This window comes from Eumetopias jubatus, unplaced genomic scaffold, assembly GCF_037043125.1.
Source record: "Eumetopias jubatus isolate StellerSeaLion01/CBP00866 unplaced genomic scaffold, mEumJub1_p1.0 scaffold_4, whole genome shotgun sequence".
Classification (NCBI taxonomy): domain Eukaryota; kingdom Metazoa; phylum Chordata; class Mammalia; order Carnivora; family Otariidae; genus Eumetopias; species Eumetopias jubatus.
This window is the reverse complement of record NW_028274810.1, coordinates 59173893-59198277: the sequence shown is the minus strand read 5'-3', so window position 1 is coordinate 59198277 and position 24385 is coordinate 59173893. Positions and strand designations below refer to the sequence as shown.

Genomic DNA, 24385 nt, shown 5'->3' with positions numbered 1-24385 from the left:
AAGAGTTCATTTGTTAGGTGATTATTCATTTAAACCAGTGGTTCTTCAAAGTGTGGACGACAGACCAGCATGAACATCACCTGGAGATATAGTAGAAATGTATATTTTTCAGCCTCATCCCTACCTGCTGGAGTAGAAACTTGGAAAGCGGGACCCAGTAATCTGTGCTTTAACAGACACTCCAGGAGTTTCTGATGGATGTTAAAATTTGAGAACCACTTCCTAAGACCAAATTATTTCCTATGGAATTTTACTCTTTTTTTTTTTTTTTTTTTTACTTTTTTTTTCTTTTCTTTCTCCTTTTTGCTTGAGGGTAGAAAATAAAGACTTTTTTTTCCAGGTTTATTGTGATATAATTGACATCTTACAATTGTGTTGATTTGATACACTTATGTATTACAAAGTGATTACCATCTTAGCATTAACAAACACCTCCATCACATCCCATAATTATCCTTTTTGTGTTGAGCACATTTAACATTCACTCTCTTAGCAGCTTTCAAGTGTGTAATATGGCACTGTTAACTCTAATCACCATACTGTACGTTAGGTCCCCACAACTTACAGCTGGAAGTTTGAACACTTTGACCAAGATTTCCGCATTTCCCCAACCCCACAGCTTCTGGCAACTGCCATTTTACTCTGTTTCCAGGAGTTTGGCTTTCCCACATCCCCCTTATAAGTGATATCATGCACTATTTGTCTTTCTCTGTCTGACTTACTTCACTTACCATAATGCCCTTAAGGTCCATCGATGTTGTTGCAGATGGCAAACTTTCCTTCTTTCTCATGGCCGAATAATATTTCATTGTATTTAGGTACCACATCATCTTTATTTGTCCATCCATCCACTGATGGACACTTAGATTCTCTTTTGTGCATATCTTGGCTATTACGAATATGCTGCAGTGAAGATGAGAGTGCAGATATCTCTTAGAAATCCTGCTTTCATTTCCTTTGGATCTGTACCCAGAAGTGGGAATGTTAGATCATATGGTAGTTTTAATGTTTTGAGGACCCTCCATACTGTTTTCCACAGGGGCTGCACAGGTTTGCATTCCCACCAAGAGTGCACGAGGGGTTCTACTTGCCAGTACTTATCCCTTTTTGATGGTACTTAACGGCTTTTCTTAAAATGAGTTATACTTTTGCATATCTCACCTCTGTGTACCCCTGATTTATGTGACGTTTATATGGGGGAACCAAGCTCTAACCTTAGTGAAAGTTTTTGCTAAGGTTCTTGAGAGATTTTGAAGTTTTGGGTGGGTCTGTAGCTTGATGTTGTTTTGTTTGTTTTTGTGCTAATAGATTTCAGGATCTGAGAACTTTAAGAATACAGTACCCCCTTCCTCCAGCCCAGCTCTCGCAGGTTCCTATCATTGGAGGGTGAAGAAGGAGCCCAGAGATACAGGGATTACAGAGAAAGGGGAGGTAGCAGAATCAGGAATGGAGGAACTTAAGTTTCATGTCATTGCATTTCCCAGAAATAGCCTCAGCTGCTGTGGACCCTTGGTTTACATATGGTAGAAAAAATAACACTGGACTCTGAACTGGACTTGGAATCCTGATTCAGGGGTGCTTGAGGGGCTCAGTCCGTTAAGCAGCTGCCTTTGGCTCAGGTCAACTGAGCCCTGCCTTGGGCTCCCTGCTCAGTGGGGAGCCTGCTTCTCCCTCTCTCCCTCTGCCCCTCTGCCCTGCTTGTGTTCTCTTTGTCTCTCTCTCTCAAATAAATAAATAAAATCTTTTTTAAAAAACACAAAACTTTAAAAATATTCTTTAAAAAACACTTCAGGGTGTCTGGGTGGCTCAGTTGGTTAAGTGTCTGCCTTTGGCCCAGGTCATGATCCCAGGGTCCTGGGACTGAGCCCCACATCAGGCTCCCCACTCAGCGGGGAGTCTGCTTCTCCCTCTCCCTCTGCCCCTCCCCCCTTCTCATGCTCTCTCTCTGTCTCTCTCAAATAAATAAATAAAATCTTTAAAAAAAATAAAAAGGAATCCTGGTTCAGCTTCTTTACATACATGACTTTAGGGAAGTGACCCTGCTGAGCAGCACTTTCTTTATCTGTGATGTGGGGATAATATACCTACTTGGTGATGGTGATGATGATGATGATGATGGGAGAATTTATTGAGGCACATGGTGAGCATTTAAGTCCTGCCTATTGTATCTGTGTTGAGGGGAAGCAGGAAGAGCTAGATTTAGTCGCCGGCTTCTTTATCAGATAGTGTTCTGAGAAATGGATTGTAGGTTTTACAGAACAGCAAGGACTCCGAAGTATTCCAAATGGCTGGTATTCCAAGGAGTGGGGTTCTGGGAGGTCCACTACCAGAGAAAGCCAGGCACCAGGTTGAACGCTTTATGTCTTAAATCTTTCTGTTTTCAGAAAGGTATCTAGAAGTGATTTAACAATGTCAGGATTTAGACGTAAGTTTTTTTGTGTCTAAGAGACCAGTGCTGCAAGTCAAGGCCTAAGGACTGTAAAAATATTGATGCAACTGTCAGGGGTACATGGTATTTGACCTTCTATTAATAAAGACAAATTACTGCATTTCTGTGATATTTGAGTCTCCAAGAACTTCCCTTAATTCCACTGGTATTCCATTCCACAACTACCGGGGCTGTGGGGACGAGCGACACAGGTTGTGTTTCTGATTAATGAGGTGGAATATCAGCCTGATTTACTAAAGCGAAAGTCAGAGAAGGTTCAGATAACAACATTGCGAAGTTTCCTGAATGATAATAGGCACAGAAACACCTCGAGTATTTGGTGGTACAGCATCAAGTTTGGCCAGAAGTTATCCACAGAATAGGGAGGAATATGGAGGAAAAAGAAGTAGGGAAGCACAGATACATAGAGGGCAAGGCACATACTGAGCAGATGAAGCTGGGAGCAGAGGGACTTTGTTGGGGGTTCTTCACAGACATCTGCAGGATGTAGGCTGTGGAGTGTCCACATGGCGGTCCGCTGACACCATCCCACTACGTGGACTGCTCCTTTTCACCCAGACTTTAATGGCGGGTCATGCTAGCATAGAAAGGTAGGGAAGTATATTCTGCATTACTTAAAAGAAGTCTCAGCTTACACAGGGCAGTGTTTTTATTTTTTATTGTCACCTTTGCTGCAGTCAGAGAGCACTTGGGAATCAGCTTATGAGAGCCTCAGCCTTTAAAGGGAGCTCATTCTTGTCTAACAGTCATGTGAACATCCATTCTTGCCAACTCTCTGACCTTCGGAATCATGCCCACTTGGGTCTGACCTGTCAGTGTCTGTACAGATCCATCTGCATCAAGGACTCCGTATTTTCGAGAGCACATCTAAAGGATGGGGGCCTTCTAATTTTACTCCTCCAGGACTTGTTTGGGGAGAAACCAGCTGCTGCTTCTGGTCTTAATGAGATGTGACTATGGAAGGATTGAGTCTGTGGGGCCTCGACTTACATTATGATCCTGTCCCCTTTTATTACAAGTTGCACGTGATGTTTTTAGCCACTTGTGTCAGCATTTTTTTTAATCTCCAGCTGCAGTCAATTTTATCTAATTCTTGTTAATCATGATTATTGGACTGTAAAAGCATAAAAAGAAAAAAAAAAGTCTTTCCAAAAGCCATTTGTCATGGGCAAACAGGATATGTTGACCTTTCCACATGGGTTTATTTGGGGGCTTTGGGCCATAAGGGTCAGTTCACATGTGGCCTTTGGGACCACTCTATGTGTGTTTCAGACAGTCCAGATGTTTTGAAATTTTGCAGAATGAGAAAGAAAAGCTAGAAAGAAGTCTGATTGATTTGACCAGAACCCGATTGGCTAATTGGGACAATGAAATTCCTAATGGAACTTGTTCATGTCTTTGCAAAATAGTAATGAATAGCATTACTTTATGTTTACATAGTTCCCATCTTTTTAAAGAACTCAAAGCAGCATCCCTTTCTTTATGCCCTCTGTTTCCAAAATATATCCGAAGTGTTGAACGTGTTTTCAAAATTCAGGCACGTCATCATGAATGAAGGACGAGTGCAGTGGTAGTATGGGAAGTACCTGAAATTGGGGGTGAGGACAGCCGGTCAAGCTTCCAGTAGCTACGAGGCATTTTGGTATCTGTTTCTTCATTTGTACTGTGGGGATAATGATCCTCCCTGTATCATAGGGCTATTGTGACCATTGACTGTGTTAATACATGTAAAGCATTTACGTAGTAATTCTGGCACATGATCAGTTCTCAATAAATGCTCTTGAGTTGGTTTTAGTATCAAATATGAATTTGTATGCCTGTGCTGTCACTTATTAGTTGTATAGTATTGGGCAATAACAGTCAAAATGGCTACTATTTATTGAATATTAATTTACAATGCCAGGCCTTATGTTAGGTACTTCATATACATTACTTTTCTCTTAATGCTTTCTCTAACTCTCTGCAGTAGGTAAGATTATATCCATTTTTATAGATGGGCAAGGTAAGGTTGACAGATGTTTAGGAACTTGCCCACCGTAACAGAGCTAGATGAATGACAAAGCTGACTCTCTAAAGTTCTTTTTCTTAGTTAGCTACTTAGGTTTCCTGGGCCATGGTTTTATCATTTGTAATAGGAATAACAATAATTATTTGTAGGGGTTATATATTTTACCTAAAGTGTTTGGCACTTATCGGGCACTGTTGACATGAGGCACTGTGATATTATTATCATCTCTGATTAGAGGTTTTCATACAACAGAATTTTGTTTTTTCTTTTTTTCTGTTCCTCATATCACATATATACCTGTAGGGATTGGAAGAAAGTTCTCAAGGATGGGTTCTTGCATTTTTGAGAACTTTAGGATCATATGCATGATCTGGTGCTGTGTCTACCTGGCCATGTGTGTGTACGTGCACCTTCTATCCCATCTAGAGGTGGATGGATACTAAATCTGGGTGCCGTGTAAGGAAAAGCACGAACATTCATGCACTTGAACAGGTCTATGTTGTGGCTTCAACATTTTGCTTTTCTGTTTATTCTGAAAGTTTTTGAGGAAAATGGCTCAGTGAAAGCCAAACATCTGGGAATCACGTGAGTTTGGATGGTAGGGTGGAGTCAGCATTATACATACATTTCTGGCACTCAGAAGCAACAACAGTCTTGTAGACTGGTACGTACAGATGTAATATTCTGTGATGTTTTAGCCTCTGTGTCTTACCTTAGTAAGTGAAAACATATTATAGAATTGGACTGGGGACCACCTCCCCATTTTCTTTCCTCTCCTGCTGTAGTCTGATCACTACACTACACTACACAGTCAGAGCACCCACTTCCTTCATTTATTCACTTACTCTTTCACTTCTCATCCCCCTGTGGTACAGCTTCAACCTTACCGTCTACCATAGAGAGCACTCGTAATCCCCTTTACTGTGGTTTATGTCATTAACACAAATCCCAGACATTTCTTCTCACCTGCGTATCAGTCCCACATCCTCCAGAGAAACAAAGTTTTAAGGAATTATTTTCTAATGGCATATTGTAAAGTTTATCATTTTAAAGATTGGTTAGTAGGAACAAAATATGTTTGGGGCATTTCATTTTTCTCTAACACTTCCATTTTATGTACTCTTTGTGTCAGATGATTTATCATCATTGTTCTTGTACATAATTTTAGAATTTTGCTTCCTTGTGAAATTTGGAGATTGTAAAATTGACATTGTGCTTTTAATTTACCTTTATAAGATATGAAGAATTCCTAAATGGAACTTTTTTTTGGGGGGGAGAACTTATTCTTGAAAGACTTTTGACATAAGTATAACTAAACAATCAAACATTGTATGTATTCTTTATTGTTTTATATTATGAGTGTTGAAAATCAGGGTCATAAAAATGAGAATTATAATCTCATTTTTAATATAACTGAATATTTAACTTTTTTATATGGATTCATAGTCTCCAAAAAGATACAGTGTTCTTTGTTAATTCAACTAGTTATGCCCTGTCTCTTGATATTGTCAAACTTTTATTTATTATCAATCTATTATTATTACATCATTTCACATTTTTAAATAATTGATTTGGTACATGATATTAACAGTTTTCAAAATCATCATTAATAGCATTTTTCATTCACGACAATGTGAATAATACTAGGAAATATTTATATTCAACTAACTGGTATAGCTTCACCATATAAAGCCCATAAAGAAATTTTTTCCACCCCCCAGGTGGATCTGAACCACTTACATATATTTAGAAGGGAATATTATGATATTAACAATAAATTCCAGACTGCTTTGTGTTAATGACTGTTGTTAAACTATCTAGATATGGCAGAGACCCTTGTGATGATCACCATCGTTGATCACACACAGGTTAAATAATGCCAGAATGGATGCTGAAATAAGAATGCCAGAGACTGAGGCTAAAAATAAAGCTGATAGTGGTAATGGGTAAATACTGTTGCCATGCTGAACTTGAGTATATTCCTGATTGATCCCCATTTTAGACATGTAGAAAATGTTGAATGGTCTGAGATGTTAAGTAACCTTTCCAAGGTCATATGGCTAGTTAAGTACTTACCAGGATTTAAATGATAAAACTCATGCTTTTAACCACTACAGTCCTGCAAGCCACTCGATATGTATCTGTCTATTAAGGAAATCCATTCCCTCAAGGAATTGATTCTAGTGATGAAGATAAATAATCGTCATAAACTGTAAGTCAATGTGAAAAATGTTGTGACTGCAGAATGAAGAGCACAATAAGAAGCATATGAGTGGCAATAAATTGTGGTGGGACTGGGGACAGAATGAGGGAAGGAAGGGAGAGAGTGGCATCTCAGAGAGGAGGCACCGATTCTGGTCCCAACCCTTTACTTGGAGCTACCGCACAACCTATATTCACCCCCGCCATAGAACATACTATTTAGTGTTTTGACTTATTTACTTACCTTTACCTCCCAGTAGACTGTAAGCTTTCTAAGGACAGAGGCTAAATCTGTATCTTTATCACTTAGTGTACGAACGGGTTTAATTATGGAATGATGTTTGCAGGGGCTAATACCATGGATAGGTGAAGACAGGACATTACAAAGGTATGAACATGAATGAAGGTATGAAAACTCATTGCAAGTTCAGGGAACAGTGGGTAGTATAGAGTGGATGGAGCATGAAAATGTAGCCTGGAGTCTTGTGAAGAGTTGGGTCTGCCATGTATACAGATACATCATAATTAAGAGTGATATTATTAGATTTCTGAGTGCATGCTTTTCCCTAATATACTTTCATCTCTTCCAAGGACAAAGACGGAGGACCAAGAGCTGGGATATATTATGGGAGTTAGAAAGAACTGTTTTCATATCCCACCTCTGCTGCTCATCAGCTGTGTGACATTGGCATGCGACCTAGCTTTGTCATTACACAGTAGATAATTGAAAAGATTTGTCGAATCGATTAATTAATAATAGCCTTTTGTGAGAAGGTTTTGAGGCATTTGAGATGCAGCTATATAAAAGACCTAGTAGTACTGTGCCTACTCGTTAAGTGGGAGACAAGACCCAGGGGCTTCCAGGCATGAGGGGCACTGAGTGTTGGTAAGGTAGCAGCTCTGTGGCTCAGAGTGGCTAGTCTCTCTGGAACAGAACCAAGCTGGTCGAGAAAGGTCAAATCTCTTGGGAGATGGATTATTTGGCAAAAAGAAGTAAGGTTCACCCAGACTCCTAGGGTCAGGGAAAAGGCTCTGTCTCAATGGGGCCCTGGAGTGCAAATCAAGTAACGGATGAGATGGTCAGCTGTTCACACCTCACCTGGTGAAGAGGTCAGGGTTCAGGGACCCCTGGGCATGGCAGCCCTGTGCTCCTGAGGCCTTGGACTGAATGCTGGGGTGCAGGCAACACAGTCAAGTCCAGACTGCCCCATGTGGCTGAATCTAAGATGACTGTTTTGCCCTTGCTATGGTCTGAATGGGGCTTACCTTAAAGGTTGTAGGGCCATGCAAGAAAGGAACTAATGCATTTGGATAGTCAAAAAGTAAAACAAGGTATGAGATACCAGTGAGCTGAATGCTTAAGTATTCTTTGGTTTTCTAAAGCAAATTACTTTTTTCTTTCCTTCCTTTCTATAAATGTTACCAGAGAGTAACATTTTTCTCTTTACTGACTGTGACCACACTCTGTACATGGCCAATGTACAGCTTTAGAGAGCCCTCCATTTCTTTATTCTTTACATGTTCATCAAAGTTCTGCTGTATGCCCTTTCTTTATAGGATATGGGGGCTGAAAGCAGGGGTCCCCCAGATAGTCACTTGGCAGTGCTATTAGCACCTAACGTAAGTCTGGTAGGTTCTAGATTCTGCACCAGCAAAAGGGAGAGTGATCAGCTCCATCCAGGGGATCAGGCAAGGCCTTACAAGGTAGGAAATGAAAGATGAGTGGGAATCTACCAGCTGGATGATGAGGGCTACTTGGCAAATAGGCAGCATGTGCAGAGGTGTAGGCATGAAAACCATGGTCCATCTGCAAAATTGTGAGCATGCGTAGGATTTGGAGAGAAGAACAGAAAGTTCTTCCATGCTTTACTCATGTTTTGGGCTTTAGGAATGGTTTTGGCATGAGCTGTGGAACCAGGCTGCACGGCTGTTAACCCTGACCCTACTGCTGCATGCTTCTGTGGTCTGGGACCAGTGTCCCAGCTTTTCTGTCTCTCTCTTTCCTTATTCGAGATAACAGCGTGGTTGTGAGAATTGGAATAATGACATAAAGCACTTCAAACGTGTCTGCTATCCGTTATTATGAATAATACTTTATTATAATTATGTAACTAGCAGTTATTCTTAAATTTAAACCTATTGTCAGAGTGGAATGACCTGTTGAGGATGATGCCTGGAAAGGTAACTGGCAGCCGCATAGGGTGGAGTGTCACTTGGAACAGCGGACTGAGGCTAGAGGTCGGGAAGTACCGTGGTATTTCCAGGGGTGTTGGAGGGCTCTGATAACGTGGGTAGAGCAGAGGTAGATCTGGAAGATGCTAGGAAGGCAGACCCTTTGGGTTTTGGTGGAAGATTAGATGAAGCCTCTTCTCTCAGTATTCAGAAGTCATGCTAGGTGGATGCTGAGGTCCATATGACATCGAGGTACCACCGTGGTGTTTATGAGCACTCCGCTGAGTGCGCTTCCACAGAGCTCCCATCCACACTGTGCATGCTGGGCAGTGTTCTCTTCATGATGGTTTCATGGTTTCAGCTGACTTAAATGTAACACATGATGATGAACATATTTACATAATGTGTGGCTGGTGAAATCATGGAAGGTTGGAATTTCCCATTTTAATTCCATTTTAAAGATGCTTGTTAAGCAAAAGGATATAATTCATTTTTCAAACTGCTGAAATGTTATTTTGGCCTCTTGAATCAAAGGCATTCCGTAAGTGTTTTCTTTATTACATGCCTTAAACTTTAATTAGAATTTAATTATAAGATCCTGAAGGCATGAGTAAGAGGAGCAGATGGGACAGTAAAAGCAGCTTAGTGAGGGAGGATTAAAGATTAAAAGTCGCTCGTTAATGGCATAAGGAATGAACACAGAGCTAAATTACCATGGCTTTGTGCTATTCTGATGCTTTTTCAGTTCTGAAACTTAGTTTTATTCCTGGTTTGAAGCCGAAGAATCTTATAGATTAGGTTTCATTTTTTTTTTTTTCCATCACCAGAGTAGGTTTGTGCATCTAGAATAAACTCAGAGGACACTTTTTATTTGACTCTTCATTCTAAGCTCAGAAGGATCCTTTACTGTTGGTAAATATTTTTGAATACAAACAGAGAAAGCAGAACCAGGGTATATTCTTTTTCTCCAGCTCTGGCCGGAAAGTATGCATAAAAAAAAGATGGATAGATGTTTCAGGTGTTGTTTATACAACCATGCTTCTAGAACTTGGCTGGACTCATATCATTTTTATAATGTGCACCCTGGGGCATGCTTCAGTGTCAGTGGGCCTGGGATGGTAGAAGGGAACACTGTGCGTGAAATGCATAACTTCATAACTGAGATCTTGAACAAATCACTTCCTTTCTGATCCTCTTTCCTGCCTGTATACATTGTTAAAGAATTCTTACCTCTGTGTTTTGGTTAAGGATTTAATCTGAACGCAGTAATTCTGCAAGGGTTATTGAGGGTCTATTCTCAAGAGGCTTAAACACCAAAGGGAAAATAGGCCAATAAATAAATCAATATAACGTAATGTGCTATAGCGGAAGATAAATCTCAAATGTCAGAGGGGTAGAAATTATTAACAGAGACAATTAGAGGCAGTAGATAATACGTATATAAGAATTTTGTAAATATAAGGTGCTCTATAGATAGAAGCCATTTACATATATAAGATAGTATAGCTAGAGATCCAGACCCTTTGATTATTCACAAAACAGGTAGAACATGATGTGTGACAAAATGGTGTTTTATTCCTTCCAGGACTTAGTACAGTGCTTTGTACATAGTAGGGGCTCAAGTCATAGTTGCTGAATTAAGGCGAAAGAGGCTCACATCATCTCATTAGTAAATGTGAAACGAGCATGAGAGCGATTTTGTTAGAGCTGGAGGGGGCAGGTGTGAGTCTCTGACCCCAGGCTGTGTTGTTTTCTGGGACTGTTTGCTATCTCTTCAGGAAGTTAGTTCCTGTGCCCTTCCTGTCTTTAGCCTGGCCCACAGTCAGCCTTTGCATTTTGCCCACCTTGGATCATTGGCTTGGTTGAGGAGTGGGCTTCCTGGGGGCATATTTAGGATGATCCCCTGCTAAGCTAAATGATTCCACTACTTAATGCCTTTGCCCCTTATTTTTCTTTCCTTTTTGAACCATAAATTTTAGAATCCTGTCTCTCCTTAATTGCAGTCTTAATGCTAACTAGACAACATTTGAGAATAAAAGGGAGGACAGATAAATAATGAAACAAATAGCCTTCTATCTCATAACATCCAGGGCCTTTTTTTTTCTTTAAATATCTTGATGTACAATCAATTCTGATTATTTGCGGACTCCATAGGTGTGAACTCTAGTACTTGTAAAATTTTATTTGTAACTCCCAAGTCAATACTAGTGGGGGTTTTTTGCAGTCATTCTTAGACATGTGCAGAGCGGCGAAAAATTTTCGAGTTGCCTGATGCACATGTTCCCAGCTGAGGTTGAGCAAGATGACCCTCTGACCCCTTATTTCTTCTTTCATACTATACAACAGTGTTCTTTTTTTTTTTTAAGATTTTATTTATTTATTTGAGAGAGAGTGAGAGAGAGCATGAGCAGGGGGCAGAAGGAGAAGCAGGCTCCCTGCTTAGCCTGGACCCTGGGATCATGACCGGAGCTGAAGGCAGACCGAGCCACCCAGGCACCCAAACACTGTCCTTTTTGTGGTCTTTTAGTGCCACATTTTTCTCATTTTTGTGCCTTTTGTGGGTGATTTCGGTTTTTAAAATGGCCCCCAAGTATAGTGCCGAAGTGCTGTGTTTCTAAGTGCAAAGGAGTTGCATTGCGTCTTATGGAGAAAATACGTATGTAGGTAGGCTTTATATAGACGTGAGTTAAGAGCCATCGGCCATGCGTTCAGTGTTAGTGAGTCAACAATATATACTTAGTGGGGTGTTTTTAAAACACGCACACATGAAACAAGGCTGTGTATAGATCCGTTGATGAAAATGTAACCAGCGGCTCACAGGAACCTAACCCTGTGTTTCCTTTGGGAACAGCAGTTCAGTATTCCCCAATGAAGCATTTGTGGAGACTTTATAGAACATGATGACTGCGAGTAATGGGAACAGATCATCTTATCTTTCTAGTCTTCCATTTGCTCTTTCATGATCTTTCCATCTGACAATACCTCAATCTCGGTATTGTATATAGTATGTATATATTTGCTTAAATTACATACGCATACATTTAGCAATGATGACACACTGTTTTAACTTAGCACTTGTGTTGGCCTTTGGCCTCTTTGCGCTCAGATCCATCTGTTGCCCTTGCAGTGCTCCGTTGTGCATTGCAGGGGGTCGACCCCTGCCATCTGACATTTTGACACTGTGGGAGATGGGAGGGCAGGAAGAAGAGGGCGGCCAGAGTGTCGGTCCTTCCCTCTCTCTGCCTTGGGTAATGTTGGCAGTGGCCACATCCCGACTTCAGGGCTCTCCCACCCTCTTGGCAGGCCCCTGTGGCTCCAAATGCTAATAGATGACTTTGGCTCTTGGGGCCCAGCAACTGTACCTCCTTGCCTTGTTCTGTCAACTTCCTGTTGTTTCTAACCTGAGTTTCTTTCCTGTCCCCATGCGTAAAGCACCGGATTCAAAAGCCAAGGGAGGACAAAAAAATGAGAGAACAGTAGCAAGGGTCACACACTGTACGAGAGGGACTGAGAAGGGGATGGAGGGAGTGGTCAGCCATAGGCCGTACGTGTCGAGTGCATGATGCTGGCGCTCTGCGTGCACAGGTTAAGCAGCTAAGATGCCGTGGACGGTTGGAAAGCAACAGGACCTCTCATCTGGAGCTCATTTGTCTGGAATATGATTCCCTTAAACTTGACTAGCTCATCCACTGAGGGAGAAAAAAAAATCTATTCTGATCATTATTCTGACAGGGCTCTAACAGGGCCTCTTTCCCTAGAGTGAAAACAAATATATATTTCTGGCTTCTTTTTATTCCCTTTTTCACCTTAGGACCCTTTCTCCCAAGAGTGTGTGGTCCCTTGCGAGTCTTCTACTCCATTCTGAGCCTTTTGTGTTGGCACAGTCCTTATTAAAAATGCATTTTCTCTGAGTCTGGTGTGTACCCCCTGAAGTGTGGGTGAACAGAAAGGCCTTCAGAGCTGAAAGACATTTTTGAAGAACCACTATACCAGGCGGCATTAAATATTGATCACCTGCCACATGTAAATTGTTCATCTTCTTTCTTTAACTCTTGGACCAGAGTGTTTCTCGTCCCTTTTCTGCTAAAGTGAAGTTCACAGAGAAGCTGCTTTTGACCCTGCTGCGAGTTGCTTGCTTGTCCCAGGAATATGGGACATTTCTCTGTCCTTAGGGAAATACTAGGAAGGATTGCTTCTGACTGTCAGCCTTTCATTGGGGGAAGGGCAGCGATGGGCAGTGATGAGGGCAAAACACCCAGATTCCAGGGCAAATGGAATAGGCTCTGCCACTTGCAAGCCACGTGGGCTTGGGAATCTGATATTTACCATCTAAATTTGTTGTGTTAGTGCAAGGAGGCCGTGCACGCCCAGCACCGAGCACAATTCCCGGCCCCTTGTGGGGTTGCCATCAAACAAAGCTCTCTCTTCACTCTCCTTACTTCTTAGGTTTATCTGGGGCTTTCCCAATACATTTCTAAGCAACCTAGAGTAAAATATGCTATTAATAATAACCCAAAGCACCCATTATAATCTTATTAAACAAACTGGTTTTGGAATGTTTTTGTAAAAAAAAAGTCTTGATCTTGCTGAAAAAAGCAACAGCATCTCAATGGCTTGTTTCAGCCCTTTGTATTCATACCTGAAAACATCAGAAGTTTGGATAGTTTTGGCATACACACGTGCACACTCGCATATGTGTGTATATATATGTTTTTTTCTCTCTATACGTATATGTACATATATGCAGGCGCACATACATAACTCTTTAAGAAGGGTTCTTCTAGTGTTTTATTTTCTTAAAGTCTGTACTTCACATCATTTTTCCCCCCCAGAACTGTTTATCCTCACTCCAGACATGACCGTTGGAAAGGTGGCAGGAAAAACAAACGGCTAGTGTGTTTTGGGGCAGTCTGCATTCCTTTTAACTCTGAGACTGGGCTTATGCTTGGGCTTTCAACCTATTTGTCCTGGGGCCCAACCACTTTGATTTGCTTGAAAATTATCCTGTTGTTCAAGCTCCTGAGAGCTGCCCCAGAGCTTGCTTGGGTTCCCGAACTGGAGATCTATGAAGTGTTTGATTTTATTTGTAACTTTAACCATGGCAGCCTTAACTGGGCTTTTGTTTTCTTATTTAACTTTTATCCTTGTAACCTTAACCTAATTTATTTTTCAAATCTCCATCCTCTCCCATCCCACAGTTCCTAATCCCTCTTTTGTCCTCAGATTTTCCTTCCAAGTCAAGAGAATGACATTTAAATCCATCCTTTAGGAAGTGTCTAAAATGCAACGCACACATAGCATTACTGTCTTCTCCTGGATTTCGTAGGAAGAAAAACAAAGGTTTCAGAACGTAGACTCGGAAAAGCGCTGACAGAGGTTGTGGAGCAGCTTGGGAGTGGGAGTGTGGATTTTGGAAAGCATCGGGACCCTTCCACTTGGCCTTCATACAGACTTTTCCTTCCTCTGTGAGGGGCCCAGGGGCCAGGGCTGTGGATGGCTTTGACAGGAAAGGATTGAAGGGATAACTGCTTCCAGACCCTGATCCTTGAACACTCCGCCATCACTCAGGCTCGTGAGAAAGGGAGCAGGAGAATTGAGGGGTCTAGGGAGTATCCCCCTCAGCTCCAGCTTGCCTCTGCTCATCTCCAGGTGTGTCCCCAGCATGAGGGAAGATACGGCATCCCTCAGGTAACCCCGCCACAACTCTGTGGAAGGGAAAGAAGGAGTTCTCTTTTACAGGTAAGGAAAGGGAACCTCTGGAAGGTTAAGGAAGTGTAAGGAATAACTAGGGTTACACCAAGTCTGGATTCCCCAGTTAGTGGATTTTCTTTCTCACCAGGTTTTTTCCTCCCTGGTTTGTAGGGCCCTTCTTTGGAGATTTCCTTCTTGTGATATTGCAGCCAGAGATCTCTGGAGTCTCTGTTATGCATCGGGCACTGTTTTACGCAAAATGTATTGATACAGCGTATGTTCTAATAACCTTGTGAAGGGGTGGTATTATCCCCTTTGAGAGAGGAAGCCTCTGAGGGTTAGAGGGCTGGGTAATGTGCTCAAGGTCACACAGGACACAGGAGGTGACTCCAGGATTTGAGTCCAGCTGTGACTCCAGAACTTTTGCCTTGTCTGCTACACCCGCTCTCCATGTTAAGAGGAGGGCCATTGGCGTGAGGCCACTCGCACCAGATGTGGTAGCTGTGAGGCAGTCGGTGCCGAGGAGTCGTGTTTCATGCTCTCTTGTGATCTCAGTTCATTTCTAGCATTGTCGAGATTTAAAGCAGAGATAGGCTTGCTTTCTGAGTCTCCGTCTCCTCGGAAACCGAGATAACAGCAGTGATGGTAGGTATTGCTACCGAATGTGAGCATCTGTGCGTACCAGACAAAGTACTTGATCTTGATGCACATCCTTTCACGTTGACCTTGTAACAATGCTGACATTTTCTCTAATTTGCACTTGTGGAAACAGGGAAGTTGAATCACTTCCCTGCCCCTTGTCACACTACTAGTAAGTGGAGGAGTGGGGATTTGAGCCTAAGACTTCTTACACCAAAACCATAGTCCTTCCTCTCAACCTATGGGACATCTGTCCCTGGGAACATATTACAGAGATTTCCAGTGGCACATAAGATGATTTATAGTAATGTAGGGAACAGGTGTTAAAGAACATGCACTCATGTGCCGGAAAGTGACCCTTCCTTTTTAGTTGTCTTATAAGCAATCTTATTACATCAAGGAGAGAGCCTTAGTTAGGTGCCAGAATGCCTTTTACAACTTTCTAATATTTGTGCTTATTTTTTTTTTCTTTTAAGCAGAAAGAACAGGACTCAGGCTCTGAGGCTTAATCAACAGAACCTAGAACATCATAACATCCATTATATTTTCATTGTATATTTAAATTTTCTCAATTAAAAATACAATATGTTCATACACCCAGAATATAATGTATATGTAAAGTATAGAGAATAATCTAATGGACATCCATGTATCTATCACCTACTGAAAAAGTAGACTAATTTCAGGTACTCTTGGGGCCTTCTGTATATCTCTCCCCATCACATCGTCTTCCTGTCCATCTCACCAACATTTTACATAATCACTTTGCAGCGATTCCAGTCAGGTGATAAACATTCGTGCTGCAGTTACCTAGCTTTGTGAGTCATCTTACTGATGTCTCTGTCTGAGTCAGAATCTAACCTAGGATCACACAGTGCATTTAGTTCTCCTATCTTCTTTGTCTCCTGTCACTTGGAACGGTCCTCAGTCACTACCTGTCTTCCATGACCATGATGCTTTTGAAGCATCACACAGTTATTTTGTGTCACATCTCAGTTTGCTCGCTGCTTCCTCAAGATGAAATTCAGATTTTGCGTTTTTGGCAGGAAAACCACAGAAATGATGTTGCGCTCTCCATAGTGCATCATATCAGGAGGCACAAGTGATGCCAGTTTGTCCTGTTGCTGGTGAAGTTAACAGGGGATGGCACCTGCTTAAGTTGGTGTCTTTCAGTCTCTGCACTGTAAAGGCACCATTTTCCCTTTTGTAATTAGTAACTGCCTTGTGGGGAAATACCACGATTTTGTAAATATCATGCTTCCTATCATACCTTTGCCTACTAGTTTTAGCTTCCATTAGTAATTCTTGCTTATTGCAATTATTCTGATGGTTTTGCCAGATGGCATTTTTCTGTTCAAAATTCCTTCTATATTTGTTAGGATCTCTACCGTCAATGGCTTTCTCTTTGTCTCCCATTTATTTATTCTTTCAATTATTTATTTATATCAGTATGCACTTATGAAGTATTTTCTTCTATTGCCCTCAATCCATTACTATTATTATCATGCTCAAATAGTCACAAATTTCACCATTGGGAACCCCTTCAGGTTGGCTTCTGTGTCCTTTTGACTTGTCCTCATTTTCTTTTGGAGCACATCTTTTCTTTCTGGCACCATTGGGTGTCACTTAGGACTCTCCTTGCTCCAGCCCTGGAATCAGCTAATACTCTAAGGAGCCCTGAGAGAAGCCTTCTCTTGGTGTTCTGCTTCCTTTTCTCCCAGTCAATACCTTCATCCGCTATAATATGATGTATACCCTTCCCAGTGCACTGATATTGCTGTTGTGAAGGTCACTGCTAATGTGGTGGGTATTCTTGGTTCTTACATTACTGTGTCTCAGACACCTCTGGGTCCTGCATCAGATCCTCTCAGAAGGACGGTAAGGAAAAGTTGCCTCATTTCTTGATCCAGTTGCCCGCGTGGCACCCAGTACCGTGCAGGGCATTCTGCAGGTGTAAACAGTGCCTCACCTCGTGCCGCATGCCTGCCTTGCATGCCGTCCATTATGTAGCGTGACGCTTCCCTGTTGATGCCACCTCTCCATCTCACTCTTTGCCCACAGGTGCACAACCTGGACAAAGTGGGGAATTAATGTTCCTTTTTCCCCCATCGTGGATGGTTCTAAGATAGAGTCTGTATGGCTCGGGGGACTAGAGTGTGTGTGGAGGGTGTGGATGGTCCTGTGGATGGAGAATGCGTCACTCTTGTGGAACCAGCTTGATAATGCAACTTCATCTTGCCTCTCCTGCTCCTTATCTGTTTCACTTCCTGTGTCCATCACTCTACTCCTGCTCCTGGAGATTGCGCTTCCTAATGCAGTGCTGCTATGTAACCCTCTCACACAGGGTCTGCTTTCTGGAGGATCCGGGCGAAGATATACTGTGATTAATATCCATTCTCTGTAATCCCTTACCGTCCACAGTATCGCATGTTCGTTCGTTCGTTCGTTTGTTTGTTCATTCATTCATTCACAAACTTGAGACCATCTCTGTGTGAGGCATTGTATAAAGATAAAGTCCTCGACCACATAGAACTTACTGTAGTGTGGGAAATGAACCAAATACACAAGTAAACAAATACAAACATAGCTGAATGATAAGTGCTCTGAAGAAAATGCAGCAGGGAGAGCGGTTGAAAGTGGGTCAGATGAGGAATGGTATTGAGAAGGTTAATAAGTACTCTCTGAGAAGGTGACCTCTGACTGGAGAAGGGGCCAATGAGAGGAAAGGAGCTGAGGGAAGAGGGATCCATTCAGGAGGAGGAGGACGTGCAAGGGCTTGAGGATGTGCTTGACCTGTTGGGAGAACAGCAGAGAGCTCAGTGTGACTGAACATAGAGGGGCCGGTTGTTGGAGATGCAGCCAACAGAGGTAGAAAGGGGTCCCTCCTTGGAAGACTGTATAGGGTGTGTTTCTGGGTTTGGATTTTTTCTATATGTCCTGGGAGGTCACTGGATAGTTTTGGCAAAGGAGTGGTGTGCTCTGATTTACATGTTAATGAGCTTTTTTTATTTGCTGTGTGGGGAATGGATTTTTGGGCAATAAGAGTGGAAACAAAGAGGCGCCGGGGTGTTTCAGCCAGTTAAGCGTCTGCCTTCGGCTCAGGTCATGATCCTAGGGTCCTGGATCGAGCCCTGCATCGGGCTCCCTGCTCAGGGGGGAGTCTGCTTTTCCCACTCCCTCTGCCCTCCCCCCCTCACTCATGCTTTCCCTCTCTCTCTCTCAGATAATTAAATAAAATCTTAAAAAAAAAAAAAAAGAGTGGAAATAAGAGGTGATTCCAGTAACTCCACTGAGCAGTGATGGTGTTTTGGACATGTGTTGAGATGTGGGGTGTACCTCAAGTTGTGGGGGAGGGGAGATATCAGCAGAGCAATCAGGGATGAATGCGTGACTGCTCCATACCCTTTACTTGATGGTACCACACATGCTCTCACTTTTCTGATATGTCTTTCTCGGTCTCATTCAGAGACTCCTCTCTTGGAGTCTTTCTGTGTTAGTCTTCAGAGGCTTCTGATCTTAGTTTTCTGCTCTTCTCATTCACCAGCAGGTCACAGACTCACATTTCCTACCGGATGGCAGAAGGTAGCACAGGGCAAGCAGGGGCAGAGATACCAGCACACGCCGACCGTGTGCAAGTGGGGGCAGCCAGGGTGGGCCGTGTGGTCTGAGCCTGGTCTGGGGGGCTTCCTGAAATGAGCTCTCGCTGCCTGTGTTACCCAGAATGGGAACGCTGGCACCTGGAATTGCAGAATCTCCTGAGTTTTCAAGAGAAGATAGAAATCCAGATTTAGAAAATTCACCATATTAACATTTTTGTATGTTGGCTGAAACTTTTTTTAGAACTCTGGGTGGTGGTGGGGGCAAACAAAACAAGTCTGTGTTCCAGATGTGGCCCTTGGGCCACTGGTTTGCAGCTTCTGCTGAAATATTCTTTCTGGGGTCGCTCATTGTATGTGGCTTGGTTTATCGGTTTAATTTACGGGCCAGTGGCTTCTGAGTCTTTATTCCTAGCTCTGTTCTTGGAAATGTTGCTAGCCACTAGACCTAGCTCCATAGCTCTCCACAGTTGTGTCCCACCAGCATTTTCCAGATTCAGATTCCCCACTCCTTTGCCCCTCGCCTGTTGCATCTTAGTGATGGGCCATCTCTTCTCAGGGGTGCAGGCTGACACGTGGCTTCATTCCTGCTGCCTGCTCTGCTGACAAACTGCCTATTGAGAAATCCATCTCTCTGTCTTGTTTAGGTCCCTTTCTAAATATTTTTTAATGTGCCACCTCCTCTCCCTTTCTGCTACCACCTTAATTTGGTCATTCAGCTAGCTTTGGAACCAATATGGCTAAGTTCTCATTCTTATACCCATTTTACAGATGATGAAACTGAGATCTGGAGAACACTTGTAATTTGGCCAAACCACACGGTAGAAAGTGTCAGAGCAGCGATCTGAATGCAGGGCAGTGTTGCAGAATGTGCACATACTGTTTATCAGTATAAAATAATAAATTGATCATCTGTATTATAGGGATTTAAATGACAAGTATATGATTTTGTTAATCATTCCACAATTTGTATGCATATCAAATCATCACCTTGTATACTTGAAATATATACATTTATATTTGTCAGGTGTTCCTTAATAAAGTTGGAAAAAAATAATTCAGTGGCAAAAACATAAAAAAATAAAAACTAAATAAATGATTTCTATATAAAGAAAAGTGGAGGTCATCAACTAGAATCAAACCTCTTCTAGTGAGCTAAGAAAAAATATACAGTTTTAGTTATAGTATCCTCTAGATATGAAACGGTGCTTGCTAAATCCTCAGAGAGTATTTGAAAACACATCTTTCTTTTATAGATTTTTAGTTTTTCCTTGTTTTAGATAAATTTGCTGTATTCACGAGATTGGCTGAATCACAGAGACGTTCAGTATAAATTGTGAAAGTTTGGTGTTCACATTGAAAACATTTTAATATCATTTACAAATATGTCCATGTAAGGGAGTCCGGGTGTGTGACCGTAAACAGTAGTGACCTCTCCTGACAGGGAGCCTGTTGCCTGCTGTCCCGGAGCCCCAGTTCTGGACGGGCTCTCTGTAGTCATCCCTTTTTTCTGACTGCCTTCACCCAACTGCCCCAGCAAACAGGCCTGGCCTGGCCCGGCTCCCAGAGGGAGATTCTGCCTGCCACCCCTCTCCGTGGCATTTTCCAGATTTTTTTTTTCTTTTCTTTTGTGGTAATAGAAAACCACTGGCAACTGTACTTCGATCATGTGGCAATACCCACTTAGTGGTTGGTTTTCTGCCTACTTAAGAGGATAGCTTTTATTTTGGAAGGACAGTTTTTGTCATCCCCAAGAGAACAAATTTCTTCCTTGGTACATTGATGCTCTGGGTTCAAACATAACCAAAAGGCTTTGTAAGAAACCCACAGGGGTTTTTTTCCACCAAAAATACAACTATAACGGTTATATGTTTCACCTTTGGATTCGGACATTCCTGGGTTGGAGCCCCAGCTCGTTTCTCTGAGCCTAGTTTTAATCTGTAAAATGGGAATGATAATACTGCATAGGATCATTATATGGATTAAATGAAATGTTGTGAAAGCGTTAGTTGAGTACATGGCATGTAACAAACACTCAGTAAATTTTAGTTATTACTGTTGTTATTACAGTAATTATTTTATTATTGTATTGGCTCATTTAACAGTTCTTCAGTTCGCTCCTATTATGTGTTCTCCCAGTAGAGCTCACACATTGAAGGGACTCCTTAACTACTGTTAAGCCGTGCTTGATCAGCATGTCTTCCTGTCCAGATTTGAATTAAGTAATCAAACAAACAGAATGAGTGTCTAATACGTGCCAGGAACTGCACTAAACCCTGCACACTTAAGAATGGGGCCCTGTGAAATTTCACCCCTTTTCAAGCTGAAACTACATTATTGTGGTTCCTCAAATGCACCCTCTCTCTGCCTACCTGCACATTTTCTTACAGGTTGTTCCTATGACATGGAATGCTCTCTTTCTCTTATCAAGCTGGCAGATTCTTGCCTTTAGCTCAGATCTCATCAGAAGCCAGTTTGACTCCCCCAGGGAGATTGAAGTGTGTGGGTTTGTTTGTTTTTTTCCTATTGTCCTTGTCCTGTGCTTTGATATTATTTATGATATTCTCATGAGTGTGTGGATCATAATTGTTTACTTATATCCTCCCCTCCAGGAGTAGGAACATTTTGAGGGTAGAGATTGTGTCTGTTTACTTTTGTATTCTTAACAAAGTGCTCATGGGGACTTAATTCTGTTTATGGGTGAATTGGATGGATGAATGGATGGACAGATGGGAGAAAGAAATGATACATGATTAAAATAAGCAAAAAGACCGGTGAATGTCATGGGGACCTTGAGATTCCCGAAGGGGAGACAGGAATGCAAACACTGTCAGGGTACCGTGAGAAATACTTAGAGATCTCTAGAGTGTAAACAGCTGGTGACAACTAGCACATTCTGCCTGTAGACATGTATTGTTTCAGCTCTTCCATGTTTATTTACTTATTTATTTATTTATTTTTAAATCATTCAGGTAGCAAACATAAACATCCAGACCTCTAGCTTCCCAGATTTGGTCACACGGGCCCATTGTCCCGCATGAAATGGTGTAGTCAGGAAGAGCCAAGAGGCATGTGTGGGCATGTGCTCTACAGCTCCCCATCCTGACCCTTGAGTGCACTTGAGTTTGCGACCCCCACTGTTGGGGGTGATTTGGAATTTCTCTCAGTGGGGAAGTGAAGAATGGGGCAGTCCAGTATGGAAAAGGGTCACAGCAAGTAAAAGGGCCTGGAGACGCGAGAACTACATGGAGTATTGGAGCACCGGCGTGGTTCTCATGCACGTGAAGCACACAGAGCTTGTAGGCAGTTCCACAGGGTTGGCAGTGGTCAGAGAAGCCTGCAGGGCCCAGTGGTCAGGCCTGTTTGTATCTCTTGCTAATTTTAGATTTCAGCCTATAGTCAATGGGGAGTCGAGTGGTGGTTGAAGCTGAGGAATGACACGGTTGGACTTGCATTCTGTCTGTGGTACGGTGGATGAGTTCCAGAGGGCACAGGAGTAGGTGCAGGTAGAGCTGATAGAAGCCTATGCTCTAGGCCAGTGGTTCTCAACCTGGGTCGATTTTGCTTTTCAGGGGACACTTGGCAAAGTCTAGAGGGGAGGGGGGTGGGGGGATGCGTTAGCCTGGTGATGGGTATTAAAGAGGCAAAGTCTAGAGAAATTTTTGATTGTGAGGAGGGGTCGTGCTATTGGCATTTTGTGGGAAGAGGCTAGAGATGCTGCTAAACATCCTATAAGGTGTAGGACAGCCACCACAACAACAAAATTATCCATCCCAAAATATCAGTAGTGACAAGGTTGGGAAGCCTTGCTCCAGGCCAACTGAGATGTGAAGAGGACATGAGCTCAGGAGTGACCACGGGTGTTCTTAGAAAAGTTTGGAGGGCTCCTGGGTGGCTCAGTTGGTTAAGCGACTGCCTTCGGCTCAGGTCATGATCCTGGAGTCCCGGGATTGAGTCCCACATCGGGCTCCCTGCTCAGCAGGGAGTCTGCTTCTCCCTCTGACCCTCTTCCCTCTCATGCTCTCTATCTCTCATTCTCTCTCTCTCAAATAAATAAATAAAATCTTAAAAAAAAAAAGAAAAGGTTGGAGCCCACGTAGATTTAGGAGGTGGAGTCAGCAGGCGTATTGACAGAATACCTGGTTAGAGGAGAGAAAAGGAAAAGCATGAGCAAAATAGGGAGACAAAGCAGAGCAAGATTTATTTAGCAAGTAAAAAAGAAACTGACTTTAAAGGGGGTAACTGAAAGTATTGTTGTCACTTCTACTGATTGAAAGTGCCAACAAACATGTTCTCTTTAAAGATTTTATTTACTTATTTTAGAGATAGGGTATCCAGTGAGTGGGGGGAGGGGCAGAGGGAGAGGGACAAGCGGACTCTATGCTGAGCGAGGAGCCTGATGCAGGGCTTGATCCCTCAACCCTGAGATCATGATCTGAGCTGAAATGAAGAGTTGGATGCTTAACTGACTGAGCCACCGGGCACCCCTGCTATTTGTAATTTTGTTAGTTTGTAGCACACGGCCTATTTGGGAAAAAAATAGAGGAAGGTTTTCTTTTATACTTTGGTGCTTTCACTTGCAAAGCTTTTTTACTTTCAGGTTTTGAAATAAAGATATGAGGCCAGGGTCAGTTTAATTGCTCTCCCAGGTCATTTTCTTGATGTTTTTCTCCCTCCAGAAACTCCTTGATCCTTTAATATACATCCCTTATAAAAATCTATTGGAAGATGAGACATTGTGAGGATAACTCTATCAAAATGTGTTTCAATTTTTCTTCTAACATGACTGTTTTGATACTTATTCTTATCGGGTAAGGGAGAGTGGAACTTGGGGTTGACAGCTCTTACCTTCCTTGTGCTAAAATTAATTTGATCTATTCCATTGGTGCAGGAAATTCAGCTTTTGAAGGCCCCGTGAGAGGACGAGTGTAGGGCAGAAAGGAAGGGTGATTAATAGTGCCCTGGCAAACTACTCAGTCTTTAAGTCCCAGATCTTCCCCCAAATACTGCTTTTTTTTAAAAAAAAAAAAAAATGGGATATTTTAGTACATAAAAAGAAGGTAAAATAAAACCCATAAACAAAATGGAAAGCTGAACAACAAACCAGGAAAAACACTTTCAACATGACCAAGAGTCCTTCTCATTAAACCTATAGAGTCTTATAAATCAAAACCAAAAAGGGGAACTTCCCAATAGTAAAATAGTGAGGTCACAGAAAAGAAGGTGGAATATAATCCTACTTTTCTAAAATAAATATGTATACTATAATACACACACACACACACAAAATAGCTCAGAGGCATCTGGATGGCTCAGTTGGTTGAGCATCTGACTCTTGGTTTTGGCTTTATCCAGATTCTTGTTCCCAGGTAACATTTCAGGGTCTCCAGGTTAGGCAGGATTCTGAAGAAGGGGATGGGAAGTACACTTCATCGCCATCTCCATGTAATGATGGCTGTTCTTTGTGTTTCCTTTCTGGAAACTGCCATTATGGAAAGAGGGGTCTCCCCTGCTGTTCCTTTAGTACCCATTGGAACATGTGTGTCCCTTCTGTTTTTCAGTGTATCAGCCAGGGTCCCTGCAAGAAACAGGTGGCACAGTCAGATGGGATAATTTGAGAAGAGTGGG

At 42.2% G+C, this 24385-nt stretch overlaps 1 protein-coding gene across 10 annotated transcripts in view; it reads left to right on the top strand.

Moving 5' to 3' along the window:
* The window catches only part of FGGY (FGGY carbohydrate kinase domain containing), a 418161-nt gene that overhangs the window by 78000 nt on the left and 315776 nt on the right, over window positions 1–24385 (top strand). The window contains exon 1 of one of the 10 annotated variants that reach the window (XM_088022400.1): window positions 24335–24384. The exons of the other annotated variants lie outside the window; for them this stretch is intronic. The gene's annotated coding sequence lies outside the window, so the exon portion shown is untranslated. Of the gene's footprint in view, window positions 1–24334; window position 24385 lie in introns of those variants that run through there. 10 annotated transcript variants of the gene reach the window in all.